The sequence below is a fragment of the Octodon degus genome, unplaced genomic scaffold, assembly GCF_000260255.1.
Source record: "Octodon degus isolate 3935 unplaced genomic scaffold, OctDeg1.0 scaffold00057, whole genome shotgun sequence".
NCBI classification, from domain to species: Eukaryota; Metazoa; Chordata; class Mammalia; order Rodentia; family Octodontidae; genus Octodon; species Octodon degus.
In genome coordinates, this window is record NW_004524633.1 from 10,139,146 (window position 1) to 10,154,825 (window position 15,680).

The window sequence follows — 15,680 nt, forward strand, 5'->3', positions numbered from 1 at the left end:
ATAATGTCTCACGAATTCCAATGACTCTGTAGCAGTCTTTTAAGGGGCACTGGCTACAGGGAGCAGAGGACAGAGGAAGTGTTGAAGTCACAGAGCAAAGAGCCAGCAGCACAGGACTCTTCACCCGAATGTGGTTTCTTCAGCTTCCCTTCACTTTGCATGCGCTGGATAGCAGTGTTCAGCTAAGCAGGCCATTCAAAAATTAAATGCATTTCCTTCTCCTTAAGGCATGAAAAGGAACTGGCAAGATCACCTTCTTCTCGCTGCCCCCTGAATAACAGTTTGAGCAAGAAAAATATATAATTAGGTGCACAGTGTTCCCAATACCACAGTCATTGAGTGGCAACATGAAAAAGGGTTAAAGTTGCACATATTGCAAAGTGTTTCTCAATTTTATCAATGAGAAGAGACAGAGACCCAGAAAGGTTCTGGAACTTGCATGGAGTTATATCCATCAGTTAAAAAGGTGCAGAAGGAGCTGGAGGTAAGCTTGGAAAGGGAAGAAATGGTCAGAGCCCAAGACAAGAGATATTTATAGAAAGAACTGTAATATGTTCTCCACCAATGGGGATATTCAAGAAGAGAACAGAGGGTTTCATTTACGGGGTATCTCTGATGTATGATGTAATTTCCATGCATTAAAAATTAATCCCTGTAGCCCAGTGAGGAAGGTCTTATTTTTCTAGATGTATAGATGAGAAAGCAGATCTAGATGTATGTTATAACTTACCTGGTTTCGCAGAGTTAAAATAAAGCAATGCTCACCTTATTACCAAACACTTGTGCTTCTGCATTAGCAACAGGCTTCCCACAGTGTGGATGATGGCTTATTTTCATGCACATCTGAATAAATGAATTTTAGGAGATTGTTGTCTGTGTGCAATAACTCTAAAGCCCCTAACAGCTGGACTTTTGGAATAGGGGGTACTTTTGTCGAGTCATCCTAAATGCATGATTTCTTTCTAGAATGTTCCCATAAAGGCTCATGGGTTCAGGGAAAAGATTTTGGAAGGGCACAGGGTCATGGAGGAGCTAGAAGCGGCTCTCACTTGGAGGGTGGGGGAACCTTGCTGGAGGTGGTCAGTGGGGCTTGAGCTGGAAGGTGGCACTTTTCTCATGGCTTCCTGTGTCTCACTCTGCTTCTTGGCTGCCTTGAGTTGAGCCTCTTCCCTTCCACCAAGTTCCTTTGTCATCCTTGCTGCTCTTCCTTGGAACCAGCTGGTCATGGATAGAAACTGATCCTCAGCCAAGCTCTTGTCCCTTTAATTTGTGTGTGCCAGGTACTGTGTCGTGGTGGCAGGAAAGTGACTAAGGAAATAAGGACAGGAAATAACATAAGTGAGGATGGTGAAAAATGCAATTTTGGAAATGGAATAGGGACCCAGGAGAAGTTGGTGTGCAGAAAAAGGAACCGAGTGGGAAGGTGAAAGAACACGAAACACCTGCCACCTCTAAAATAATACTTGAGCTCTCCAGGCTGTGGAATGGCATAGAGAAAGGCAGAGACAAGGAATTTTAAGCAAATTCTTCAACTTTTCTGTATTCAGCACAAGTCACCACTCGAAAACAAGGAACATGTTGTAAAATAAGTTAACAGGACCCAAGCTCATAGTTGACTTTCATCAACTTTCTTCAGCTTATTCACATTCAAAATGAAGAGTCCATTTTGCAATGCTACTATCTGGGCAATTCTCATAATTGTATGCTTCTAAAAATACTCCTGCTCACCTAATGTTGACCTTTATTAGATGCATGTCAAGGTGGATGAGTACAACTTAGAGCACCTTGCCTTACTGACTGCGGTCTTGTGGGCGTCTCTCTTTAGCTCAGTGATCTGGAGTGGATTACTGGAATATGGTCAGACTCAGTTTCTTCATTTATAAAATGTGGATAATGATGTCTTACCTTCGTGGTTGACCACTCAGATTAAAAGATTCAGTATCTCAAAATATTTAGAACATACCCTAGCATGCAAAAATTGCTATGCTAACTACTATTATTTAGAATAGTCTTAAACATTATGTGTTTCTAGCAATTAAAATAATACTAAGTTGCAAACGTGGGCAAATAACAATAAACATTAAGTAACAAAATAATTTGAAAAGATGGTTATGAAATTTCAACAGTTAAAATGTTAGAATAAAGATTCTGACACAACTTAAAAAGTTCAAGTGTAATAGTAAGAAACTTTCTAAAAGCTCAAAATTTAACTGTAAGCTTTGCCACTATTATAAATTAACATATTTACTCAACTTAAGCAACTATGAAATTTGTTAATACATGAAAGGGTTATGCCTGGTATGATAAAAGGGACTGTACTATTTCTGTAATCACATATTTTATTGAAGAGCCTTGGGGCTATTTTAATATTCAAATCAGCTGAATATTTAGCAGTAATATTGTAAGATTAATATTTGTGCAGGAACCTGCTCTTTTAACAGCAGACATTACAGTCAAGCTATTGCCCTGCAATAATTGAAATATTTTTTAAAGCACTGTCAAAAGGGAGATTTCTAGACAGAGGAAAATTCTTTTCTGATGCCATGTGTTTTCATAAATGATGCTGTTTTTTAATGTACGAAACATTAATCGCTGGCTTTTTAGTATTCTACATTCAAGTAAATTTATACACCGTAAATTATAGCCACTGTAACACAGGCAATCATCTTATGATCTATTGTTTCATTTTAATTATTTAATGGATTTCAAGAAATCCATCACATACTTGCCACTGTATTTCACTTGTTTATTTTGGTGATGCTGGGCTGGCATCCCACGGATGCTGCGCCGGCCAGCGGGCATTTTGCCACTGAGCTCCATCCCCAGCTCTACAAGTTTAGGTACAGCCGCAGCCTGCACCATCCAGCTGGGCTTGGAACAAAGAGGGTTCTAAGAACCTGCATTTTAAGGCTCTGCTAAGGTGTTGCCATATGTGTTTTGCCTGGGAGAAGCACAGATCTCCAGGATTTCCTTTGTCTGGGTGAATTCAATTTCATAATATTAATACAACTCTCCAGGCAGTGCCTTTCCAAGGGATGATTACACCACTCTGAAGTGGATAAAGCCACTTGGTCTGGGGCTTAAACATCCCCCCCAAGGGGTGCTATAATTGCTCAGAAACACTGGCCTGCTATGAGTTATTGTGTAATTTTCATATTCTTACTTTAAACAAGAAAACCAACGAAAAGTAGTCTCTCTGTTGAAGAATGCAAATCTCCATTACTACATGTATTTTAGGAAGCTTGGAGAGAGAAAAACAGTTTTCTTGTACCCATTCTTGTTAGCACAGTAGGCATAAAGCAGAAGCCCCTGAAGTAATGTGAACAGAACAGAATGGTTTTTTATTGGTTTTTATATAAAATTTGCTTCAGAATACTCTTATTTGAAGACATTTGGCAGGGGACAATACACAGTCATGCTAGCCAAAAGCAAGCAGGTGTGTGCCTTCCTCCTACCATTGTTTTATTCCTTTAGCCCTTGGAAGACACCAGGAGGCGTTCCACGGAGCACGCAGGTGTGATGGCCCACTGCGGAGCATAAATTCTACCTCTCTGCAGAGGAGCAGGGAAGAAGAGGAGGAGAAGGACTGCTTCCGCTTCTGCGTGGTGACTTCCTGCCTTGCTGCACTGAGCCCAGAGGTGCGCTGTGAAGGAAGGCCCCCGGTCACATGGCACTTTCCTTTCCTCCCCGTGCCTGGCTTTGTGACAGCGTGCTGACCAGATAGCGAGCTGCTCCTGTCTGCTGGGGCCCTGAGGCACCTCTGCCACTGCCCCTGCTGGCTCATGGGTCTTTTCAGTCAGGGAAGTGACTACATCTTCTGGCCCTTATTGCAGAATGACAGCAAGGAATCAGCAATTGATAATTTAATTATGAAAGATTGTTCCAAGATTACTGAGATCAATATATTTCTTTAAAACCTTATTGGATGAGGTATTATTTCCCTCCTCCTAGGTAAGCATATTTGACTTATAAATTTTTTATTTGTTTATTTGTTTGTTTGTTTGTTTATTGACACAGATTCTCACTCTGTGTGTAGCTCAATCTGGACTTCAACTCACAGCAATCTTTCTGCCTCAGCCTCCCAATTGCTGGCCTTACAGGCGTGCGCCACCACACCTGGCAGCTGTAGTCAAACTTTAAAGTCTGAAATTTTTGCTCAACTTTGAAAAGCTAGTAAATAAGGAGTTCAGGCTCAAAAGCTTAAGCTTTAGGCACTGCTTTTGTGTTGCTTCCGTGCAACACGACACAGAAGTTGGAATGTGTGGAGAGGTGGGGGAGAAACGAAGGGATTGCAGTGCTTCCTTTGGGGAAAACAGCTTGAAAAAGAAGATATTGAAGTCGAAGTACTACAAAAGTACATCATTAATTTAAATTCACAGTGTCTGTGGACCAGATCCTATGCTTGGCAAGATTGTTTCATTAAATCTTTAGAAAAACTCTTGGATCCTTTTGTCTATTTTTGCATTTTGCACCGGAGCAAACAGAGACCCAGAAGTAAAACTAGCGAGTGTGCTCTGAATTCACAAGGGAGGTGTTTGACACTTAAGTCACCAAGCCAACAGCTGATGACAGCACCACACGGACCTGGAACATTATATATGAGAGCCAGAGAACATTTTGCCCTTTGTAAACTAAGCGCACTATAACAATTCTTTGAAAATCACTCTGCCTTTGTAACTTTAAAACTACAGTAGAATTAGGATTATTTCACTCTTCACGTTTTGGTTAGGAAATCCTATCTTTCATCCCTGTAAGCATTGGATTACAATAACAGGAGTTTCAGATGGGCAGACCTAGAAATGGCTTTCTTTATGAGGAATCATATCGTGGTGGAAAAATTTAAAAGTCCATGACTGAGAAGTTGTCTTCTCAGATACCGGAGCTGTGTCGGTAATTCACAGTTACTGAAGCCACACTCTGATCTGCCTCACACACGTTGGGAAGTAGCTGCAGGAGGCTCTCAGCACAGTGCTGACTCTAGCGGTCTGTCCACCTGGGTTGATGGCTTGCATCTCCCTTATGACTTCTTTAGAGGTACAGTTGATATGCGTTTCTCCAGAAACGTTAAACCCTCATGGGAAAATGTGAATCATTCCTAATAAGCACTTAACATTTCTGAATGTCACAAACACTTGTATAGTTTTATGCTCCACTAGGCTATGGCACAAAAAAATATATATGTTATGAAGTCACCATTAACAATTGTATTAAATGACACAGATGGAAAATGAAAGATTTATATTTTAAAAAAGTGTTTCTTTTTTTTAATTTTTTACATTTATTTATTTAGTGTGTGTGTGTGTGCGCGCGCGTGTGGGGCCAGCTCAGCCCACCAGGGGGCGGGGCTGGCTGGCATGTGGTGCTGGGGGATTGAACCGCGGTCCCTGTGCTTTGCTAAGCTTGTTCAAAGTAGGTGCTTTAGACCACTGAGCCATCTCCCCAGCCCAAAAAAGTGTTTCTATTAGGGTGTTTTATTAGAGTGTTTAAGAAAAAAATATACCTATTCTCTCCTCTTTTCTCAACTGTAGAGCTGTGTATAAGTAGAAGAAAGTACAACTTAAAGAAGTCAAATAATTTCAAATAATCAGCATTTTTCTTTCCACACAAAACAAAGTAGAGGAAGACACAGTGGAAGTTTTGTGAAAAGGAGGATGTAAGCCTTATACATTTTGCTTTCTAAGGACAGCAGGACTCTCTCACGGAGCTCACAGGACCTACAGGGCATCGGCTATCCTCATACGAGGGACAGGGTCTTGCCATATCCATGTCAGTTTTGGTCACAACTGAATTTGCGCCTGAGCTTTCACGTCAGACAGTTTTCTCACCTCGAAACTGTAATCATACAAACTAAAAGTGAAGAGGGAGTTTGTCTCTGATGACTACACAATTTGCAGAGATGTAGGAACAAAAGCTTAGTAGAGAAACTGAACCTACCATGTAAGACCATATTAACAGGACAAGAGCTGCATGCTATCGGTAACTAATATTCCTGAAACACTAACATGTTACTTCACGATTCTCTTTGTCATCTACTGTCACCTGATGAAATCACTGCTGCTGCTGATGCCCCCCCTCCACAAGTGAGTTGGGTCCTGCAGCTACATCCCTAGCATCAGATACTGGCAGCAGACAGCCCCAGACAATTGTACATTTAGCCGGGGTGCTTAAAATGCTTAGTAACCATCGGTGTCACAGTAATTCCTTAGAAAGCAATCTGATTTTTCTTCATTTAAACTGTAGTTGCCTTTGTCATTCTTTGTCAGTTTTTTTTACAAATGCTTTATAAACATTTAGAAGGGGCTGGAGAGGGAGCTCAGCAGTGTAAGTGCCTGCCTGCCAAGTACAAAGTCCTGAGTGTGATCCCTGGTTAAAAAAATATAATAAATAAATAAATAAATAAATAAATAATTGAGGTAGTGCTGTCTCCTGGAGTGTGGCCACTACAGCCGTGGCTAGCCAGTCACAAGGAATCAAGCACCTGCTGCTAGCCGAGAAGTGGGCCATGGAGAAGGTGGCCAAGGCCTGCAAGCGAAAGAACTGGAGACTGAAGCAGGCCAAACCAGGAAGCCAGGCTGAGACCGAGCAGCACGGCCTGCAGAGGGAGAAGGAGTTCAAGGTCAAGGAATATGCAGCCTTGGGATCCCGTGGCAGCTGCCCTAGCGAAGTGGAGGAGGAGAAGACCCAGGAGGAGATGGCTGTGCTGCAGAACTACTTCCGGCAGAAAAGGGAAGAGGTCCTGGACAACCTCTTGACCTTTGTCTGTGACATCTAGCCACAAATCCATGAAAACTACCATGTTAATGAATAGTAGAAAGGAGCGCCTGATCCTGATTGGCTCCATAGATGGGCTCATGGAATACAAAGCTTTAGCAGAGTTGATTTCTATTCTTACACAATGCATCAAATTATTTCTTATGTTGTCTAATAGCTCCTTTCACTTTTTGGAGAGTAGCCTGTCTGGCTTCTTTGGACAAATGCGTACCTTCTCCAAAGATTTCACCTTTTACCTCGTATTTCTTCAAAATGTAATAAGCATCTGTTGCCTGTTTCCCTACACCTTTTAGATCAAGACACATGCATATCAGTATTGACTTTTTCTTCCTTAGATTTAATAAGAAAAAAGAAAAAAAAAACACCAATTCATTAAAGAAAAGAAAGGGTTAAATAATTTTTTGCCTTCTACTTTCTTAAAGGTCAGGGGCTTTATCTATGAAAAGGTAGTAAACAGCTCTCTGTAACTTTTTTTCCCCATAATTTTATTGATAAACAAATAGCAATGAGACAGTTTCAAATCAAATTGGTAGGACAGTTGCAATAATTAACACGTTGCATACATTCTTCCTAGTGGTTAATTGCTGTACAAGATGCGGACATGCTATCCTATCTACAAACACCATTAGATCAAATCCCTCTATTCATTAAGACAATGTAACTATATATCTATCCTATAATACATCAAGTAGATAATCTACTTGATCAGAAAATTTAGGACACTGCCAAGTTACATGACGTTACAGTACAAGTTCTCATGTCCTGAGTCTTAATTGACCTTGGAAGGCTAGGGCCAAAATGTTGGCTTTCCTTGCAGCCCTCCTTTTCATCTAGTTTTGGTCTGCAAACTTAGGTTGTTAACCACCCAGAAGACAAGCTTATTGTTATTACCATACAACTTAGGCTGTTAAGCTTAACCTCACTATCTGTCCGCATAATTTAAAGACCCAATCCAGAAATGGGCATCAGAGATGAACACATGCTTCTCAGAGGAAGAAATTAAAGAAGCAAATAAATATATGAAAAAATGCTTCATATCACTAGCCATCCACGAAATGCAAATTAAAACAACATTGAGATATCATCTCACCCCAGAAAGGATGGCTATCATAAAGAAATCACCCAACAACAAATGTTGGAGAGGCTGTGGGGAAAAAGGAACCCTTCTCCACTGCTGGTGGGAATGTAGACTGGTGCAACCATTATGAAAATCAGTATGGAGACTCCTTAGAAAAGTTGGACTGGAAATCCCATTTCAACCAGCGATTCCTCTACTGGGAATTTTCCCAGAGGATCTGAAAGCATCATATCACAGGGATATATGTGTGCCTATGTTTATAGCAGCACAATTTGTGATAGCCAAATCTTGGAAACAACCAAGATGCCCATCACCTGAGGAATGGTTGAAAAAGATGTGGTATTTTTACACAATGGAGTATTATTCAGCTCTTAAGAATGATAAGTTCGAAGCCTTTATATTGAAGTGGATGCCACTTAAACATATACTCATAAGTTAAATAAACCAGACACATGTGTAAATATCATATAGTCTCCCTTGTATGAGAACTCAAAAGAAGAAATACAAATAGAAAGGTATAATACAAGTAAAAGGAAAGCAGAATCTCGAGGACTAACTAATCAAGAGAGGGAAAGGAGAAGAGTTAGGAAACATGACAATGCCAAACCATACAGTTATATGTAGAAGATGGGCAAGGCAATGATCCTGAGAATCTCCAGAAGATTTTTTTAATCTAGCAGTAAATTGGAAAGATTCTCACCCTGACTAATATATATATATTGATACCTGTGAACTAAGCTACTGCACTGCAGATAGTAATTTGTAATAGTGGTTTCATGTTTGGAGTGCCTGTCATTCTGGTCTTCTGAATATGTGTTGCTTGTCATGACATTCCAATTGCTGCTATGAAGTCTCTAGGGTATATGGTTGTTCAAAAAGAAGGGGGTGGTGAATGAAAGCAAGAGACAGGAAAAGGAATATTGTGGGACTGTCCTGCTTCAAGGTTGTATATGGTGAGATTTTTGGACTTATAGTAAACATAAGAAGTATGTAATTCTTTATGCCTATTTTTAAAATATATTCTAATTTTTAAATGTTTTTTATGATGTTCTGTAGGGATTTGAAGTTCAACATATCAATACTTGATGAAAAATACCTGTTCCATATTATGCCTAAGCTCTCTGTAACTTGAAGCAGCACCCTGCCTTAAAGAAATAGATTGTGAAGGAGAATTAGAACACTGATGCGGATATATTTGTTAGGGCTGCTTTTGGTTTATTTTAACCAAAATGACTAGAGGAGTGCACCTATAATCCCAGCACTGGAGGCTGAGGCAGTAAGATCACTACTGTGGGGTCAGCCTAGGCTACATATCAGACCTGTCTCCAAAAACAAAGATATTCATTAGATGATAGGACTCAAGAACTTGTTACTTGGTGTGCTGATTATCATTTACAATTAAAACTATAGACTTTGCCACCCTCAAAAAATACATAAAAAATTGACAGGTAAATTGATATAATTAAATACTTTTTATTTATAATCAGTGAATAAACTGTTTCATGAATAACTGTATATAAGGTGAACTCAACTCAGGGTATTGGAAATATCAGAGTTTATCTCCATGATGGGCTGAAGGCAAGACTTCATTTGGATTTAACACTGCAGAACACGTAGCAATGGACTACAGCCCCATCACTGAAAGTCCTTCCAGGGCATGATGTTTGCCAGGTCATTTATTTTCATTTGTTCCCTGAACCTCACATAATTAGCAAAGCTCCGTTCTTGACATTTATGGCCACCACTCTAAGTTGCTACCCCTGGCTGATGACATTTCCTCATCTTAAAAGAAGTCAGGTTTCTGTTCCTAAGCGTATTTTGTAGCATTAGTGAATCTTAGTCATTCCCCACCACCACCTTTATATGAGACCATTTAGGCCATAAGGACAAACTGGACTCATTTGGGTAGGTTTGTGCATGCATGGAACAAACTTCAATCATTGCTCTGCCCTCAAGCCGGCCCCCCTGAAGCTTCCTATTTATGAGTGATTGAAGTGGTACCTCAAGCAGGGGAGCTGTGTGTCCGGTAAATAACAAGCAGTGACGTCCAAGTCTGAGCAACCACTATGAGATCATGGCTTCTACCTTAAAAGACTCTTCTAGGCTTGCTGCCTCCACTCTATTGCATGTAAGGTAAGGAAGAGGTCACTCCCTATGCACTACCCTGAGTAGAACTGATAACCATGTTGAATACAAAGGACATGACAGAGTAGTGATGAAACACCATCCAAATATGATTGCATTTATTAAAGCAAGGTATAGGTTAATATGTTTAAGCTCAGAGCTCAAGCTGCTCCCAGAGGAAGTTCATATTTCTTGCATCAAATCATGATGTTTTAACAAGCAAAACAGTATTCAAGACCAAGAAAACTAGTCAATAGGTCAGCAGACAGCAAAGATTCTGTGTTTTTTCATTAAGTATATAAACTCAGGAATACACAATTCAATCCACCTGACTTAGTATCTCCATTTGCAAATGATTTCTTCTCAAAAACTACAGGGCACAGAGATGAAAAAGATGATCTCTGTCCTTAAAAACCACATAGTCTTAATCACTTCCTCAGTGAGCAGCAATGGTAACTGAAATTAAATGTGCAAAAAAAATTTGTGTTCTAGGCCAAAACATTAAGTGCAAAGAGGAATGATGATAAAGCTAATGATTTGTAATGATATGAATGGGTTATGCAGTAAGACTGAGATCAAGGTCTTGAATACAGACTGGCTTTAGGGACGCATCACTCGGGGAGTTACAGACATTGACCCACCAGTCATATGAGTCAGACTGGGATATCTTTAGTAATAGGAATATCAGCAAAACAAATTATGAGGCTAAGAAAGGGAAAATTTTCCCAGAAGGAGACAGAATGTAGGAAACAAACACTCAAAGTATGCAGAACACAATGAGTCAAAGCGTGGAGGTAGAATAGATTGAAGAATTCTGGAAACGTCAAATGATGCAACGTGATGATAGTTGGTAGATATGGAGAAGACAGAAGACAGCGAGGTCATGAATGCTGTGAGGGGCCATGAATATTAAGCTAAGGTTATTTTTTTTTCTTGCAACTACTAAGAACCATTGAGATTTCTGATAAAAAAGTCATAATTCATTAAATCAAAGTCACCACAGAAGCAAGGTAAAAGTTGGGCTAACCTAAGCAGAGGTCCTTGCAGAAGCCCAGGCCAACTCTGTCAGCAGCAGTGAAGAACTAAACAGGAGACCATTCCAGACATTGCAGAAGGAGTCTCTTGAAAAAAAATTAATAAAATGATAGATTACAGTTTTTCAACCATCAAATATTCTAAAATTGATTTATTTTACATTTAGCAGTAAGAAACTTCGAGTTTTGGAAGGAAAAAAAACTCCTTATGTTTCTGGATAACAGTTCAATATCATGATCAAAAGAACAAAGAAGAATTTGGATGTTTACTATGCAGAACCCCTGAAGGATATTTAAAAAGATAAAGAAATGCTCATCAACTTGATATAAGAAATGAGTGTTTTGTCAGGAAGTAAATGCCCAGAAATTCTCTTCAGGTATTAAGGATACAGGCCAGTAACACGTCAATAATGTAGAAGATACTGCGATTTCGTGGAAACTCTGGAATTCTTTTATGAACAGAGGGGTCTGAAGATTTGTTCAGTTTTTCCTTATTTTGATAGTGTTTGATAATTCTGGAAATACATTTGGGGAGTCTTTCTGATGAGATATAATAGTACTCACAAGCACTTTACTCAAAATTATATTTCTCATACATTATGAAATGGAAAAAAAATAGAATTAAATGTACCCAGCTGTGAAAAGGAGTCATATGTGTCTAATAAGCAGCTGAAATAAGATGCTGAGGCACATTCAAAGCTTTCACCAATCTCATTTCCTGAAAATTAAGTACTTACAATCCATCATTATATTTAACTCTTGGCCATAAATATGATTTTTAAGGCACAAGTGAATTAGAACATTTTGATGGCCTAGGCTGTGTCCGGGTCTCCGCTAAATCCCACTCCATGGCTTATGAGGTACTAGAGGATAATCCAAGCCATATACACACTTGTTAATGCGGAAGAAGAGAAATTCTCTGATGAATCTGCTGTAGAAGTAGACAAGAGCTTGGAATCACACGGAGTGACACTCTGCCATCTCGGTCGCATAAGGACCGCATTCACAAAGCGAAGAAGGCAGCACTTGAAGACCACTTAAATAAAAACACCTTCTTGAATGAATTGGCAACAATAGACCCTGAGTATAAAATGGAAATGGAGGAGACGGTGATTCTGATGAACGCATCCGCCGGCTCGCCCTCGGCGAGGAGTTGGAAAGTGCCCTAAGGGCATGGACAAAAAATCAGAGAAGGAGTCCATCAGCTCTGAACCTCAGTGAAAAGAAAGAAATTAGGAGTGTGTGCGTGCGTGCGTGTGTGAGTGTGTGTGTGTTGTGCATGTGAGAGGGCACAGGGAAGCCAGGTGGGTTTCACAGGAGGCTTGTAATTAAATCCGTGACTTGTGGCAGGTTATGACGAACACGAAAGAGAACGCCAGCTGAAATGCGGAAACAGTCTGTTAAATTTGGTTAAAAACTAAACCTACTTGAAATGATGATTTGCGACTGTTTTCAGGACATTTCATAACTTTTAGTTTTCTCTCCCTGTTAACGATGAGTGAAGAGAGATCCATCATAAATATCAGTTCTCTCTGGACATTAAAATAGCATCTGCGCTCTCCGTAGTCTCGTCCTTATGTCAGTAGTGTGTGCTTCGAGAAACAAATGCTAATTGTTCTTAAAGAGGATTTGTTACAAAAGCACACCTATTTGAGACTGTGGATTTCTAGACATCCAGAATATTACTAATTTAAACTAAAATTTAAGACTAAAGTAAAATATATTCATTGTCAGCCACTAATTCTTCTTCATTCTCGTGTGTAGGACAGAGCCTCATTCCTTCCCTTCTCAGTCCTTTTACATTCAACTTTCAAAATGTTTTACAAGGATTTACAAATTTATTTTCATCTACTGAATATCCAGTTAGAATATTTTTTTATCTCCATTACAAAATATACGGGATCTTCCTCTAGACTTTTGCATCATTCCTACAATGCCATTGATTTTCTTGCTCATTTTTTCAATCCTTCTTTTGCAGATTATATTAAAATAATTTTTGTTTTTAATATTTTATGTACTCAAAGGTTAACAGCTAAAGAATGGATAGAGAGTTCACACTTATTTTTTAAAGTGTGGTGCTGTCATTTTGCCCATGTATAGTTCTTGCAAAAAAAAGCAGTTAAATGCTGGTTTCATGAACTGTGTCGATTTGCACAAGAGGGGAGAGAACCAGTAGTTTGGAAAAGAATAAGAACATTTTTTCATGGATTTTAGAAAACAAGCAAATCGGTGGTATGCATTTCTTTACCTCTTGTAAAGTGACAAGGACTTTATCAATCACAGCACATATAGTATTTGAGACACACAAGAAGAAGAGTATGCCCACTGCACAGCAGGGAACTTAAGGATGTCACAATAGGAATTTCTGTGATTTCCGGATTTGCCACAGCAAAGGAGTTTTAGTATTCCACAGAGACCACTTGCAGACGGGTATAGAGAAAGCCAGCCTGGGGATTCCCAAGCAAATTCATGCCAGAAACGGCCTCCTGAGGCGTGGAGGACTTACATAGCACAAGAGCAAGGGGGCTTCCAGGGTTCGCCTGAGCATGGATACTCTGCAGAATAAAAAGTGCCGGGAGATCGTCCCTGCCTGAGTACAGCCAAGGAGCGTGTTCCAGCAAGAGATCTGAACTCTGGTGGTCAGCGAGAGCACTCACGTCAGATTGCAAACGCTCAGATTAACAAGACACTCAGGCTTCTGATCTGCCCTCCCCTTAACCCGTTCCTCATTAGCTCTGCAGAGCTCAGATACCGCACACGATTGGGCAACCGAAAGGAGCAGCCAACGCCGCCGTACACCGGCTTCATCTTCTCGCACAAGCCACCAGTTTGAAACAGGTCAGAGATGGGAGAATGCAATTCGAGATTTTTCCTCTCTTACCTTTACAAAGATATCATAGATGCTAGATAGATATCATATCAGGACACCTACAGCTTTTCTGATGAAACGATAAGTCTTAATAACTACACCACCCTTAAAGTGTAAAGAATCGTCACTGCATATCAAGCATCTTGGCTCCCTGTAACAGTTTTAAATAGACATTTAAAATACTTTCACACTTTTATTCTCTGAGCCCTTCACAAAATTTTTATGAATGATTTTATTTTGTCAATTTTTTTCTGTTTGAAATGGCTAGAATTGTTTTTCCTTTTGATAGTAGGGTCCCGAGTGATATGCTAACTCTGGGCTAAATATTGTCTGTGTAGCGTATGGTCAAAATATACAATCAATATTTGACTTTTAAAAATGTAGTATAGTAAATGACAAGTTGCTGTGAATCTCCTTCACTCTACTCCGTTTTGCTTCAAATGCATTTTAGCTATCATTCTTGCAACTTTTAGACATAGTTCTGGAAATATATTGGAGATATATATATATATATATATGTTTTGTTTTGTTGAACTAGAGATTGAACTCAGGCCCTTGAGCTTGCCACGGAAATGCTTATTCTATTGAGCCATCTCCCTGGTCCCTGGAAATTATTTCTTATCAATGGTGTTAGAAGGCACGGTGAAAAATATGGCGAATGTTGCTGCCTAGAAGAGTCCTACATGAAGGCAGCCTTGTAAAAATATTCTTATGGATCTTCATCCACCAAGTCACCAAATCTCACACTGTGTAATCTCTGTGTCTGCTCTAATCGATCATGAAAGATAAATGCTTTGGATAGATGCAGGACGCTGAGGCAGTGGTGACCATGTTACTAGAGTCGCTCATGAAGGAAGTGCTTCAACAAGTGCCAAGAACAGTGGTATCAGTGTGTATTTAAAGCACTAGAGAATATTTTGAAGGACATGAATTGAGATGTGCATTCAATGTAATTATTTTAAACATATTATATGTTAGTAATCATGATCTCTTGTTTTTTAAATGTTGGAAAAAATAGTTGAAGCAAACTTTGATTGTAAATTTTTCTTATAAATTTCTCACAAGTAATTTTAAATTGAGTTCAAGATAAATATCCTAGAATGATTTTAACTTTAAAGAAGTAGGGCCTATAACACAGCATTAGAGTACGTGCCTGGAATTTGTGAGACCCTGGATTTAATCTCCAATGCTATAAACACAAAAATTAAAAGTCAAATTGAACAATAGATTCAAATTGAACACTGAAGAGAACTATGTATCCTACAGTCAAAGTCTAGCATAAATTATGTCTGCAATGATCAGAGCCATATTATTATGTATTATCACTTATATATTATTGAATTATTTAAACGTGTGTCTTCTATCATGCTCTGAAATAGTGTGGATGACACTGGAATAAATGTGTTCCACACTGACGCGCTGGGCAAGAGAACTTGAAACAGCACTGTGGAATTGACACTGTTCAGTGACCTATTTTGCTTTAATGCCTGCTGGCACAGTACAACGCTTCAGGAAATTTTGGGTAGAATTTAATAGCTGTTCTTTAACCATATTCAGAAGAATGAATACCTATGCTCCATGAGACAGAACAAAAAATGAAATTTAAAAATTAAAAGTGCTATGGCTGAAACAAATATCATAAGGAAAACATTCCAGAAATAAATGTATTTACCCCCGTGCAGGGTGAAACTCCACCCACTGATCCGTCCAAGACATTGACTCCAGCTTTGAAGGACTGGAGATATTTGATTCACCCTGTGCTTCAGTGGATGTTCCACGGGCTGAGCACAGTGCCTGAGGCATG

General features: G+C 39.4%; 1 protein-coding gene and 1 pseudogene across 1 annotated transcript in view; one reads left to right on the forward strand and one right to left on the reverse strand.

The window, feature by feature from the left end:
• The window catches only part of LOC105742514, a 93,769-nt pseudogene extending 86,997 nt beyond the window's left edge, over positions 1-6,772 (forward strand).
• Negr1 (neuronal growth regulator 1) overlaps positions 1-15,680 on the reverse strand; it is an 891,516-nt gene that overhangs the window by 649,107 nt on the left and 226,729 nt on the right. The gene's annotated exons all lie outside the window — the stretch shown is intronic.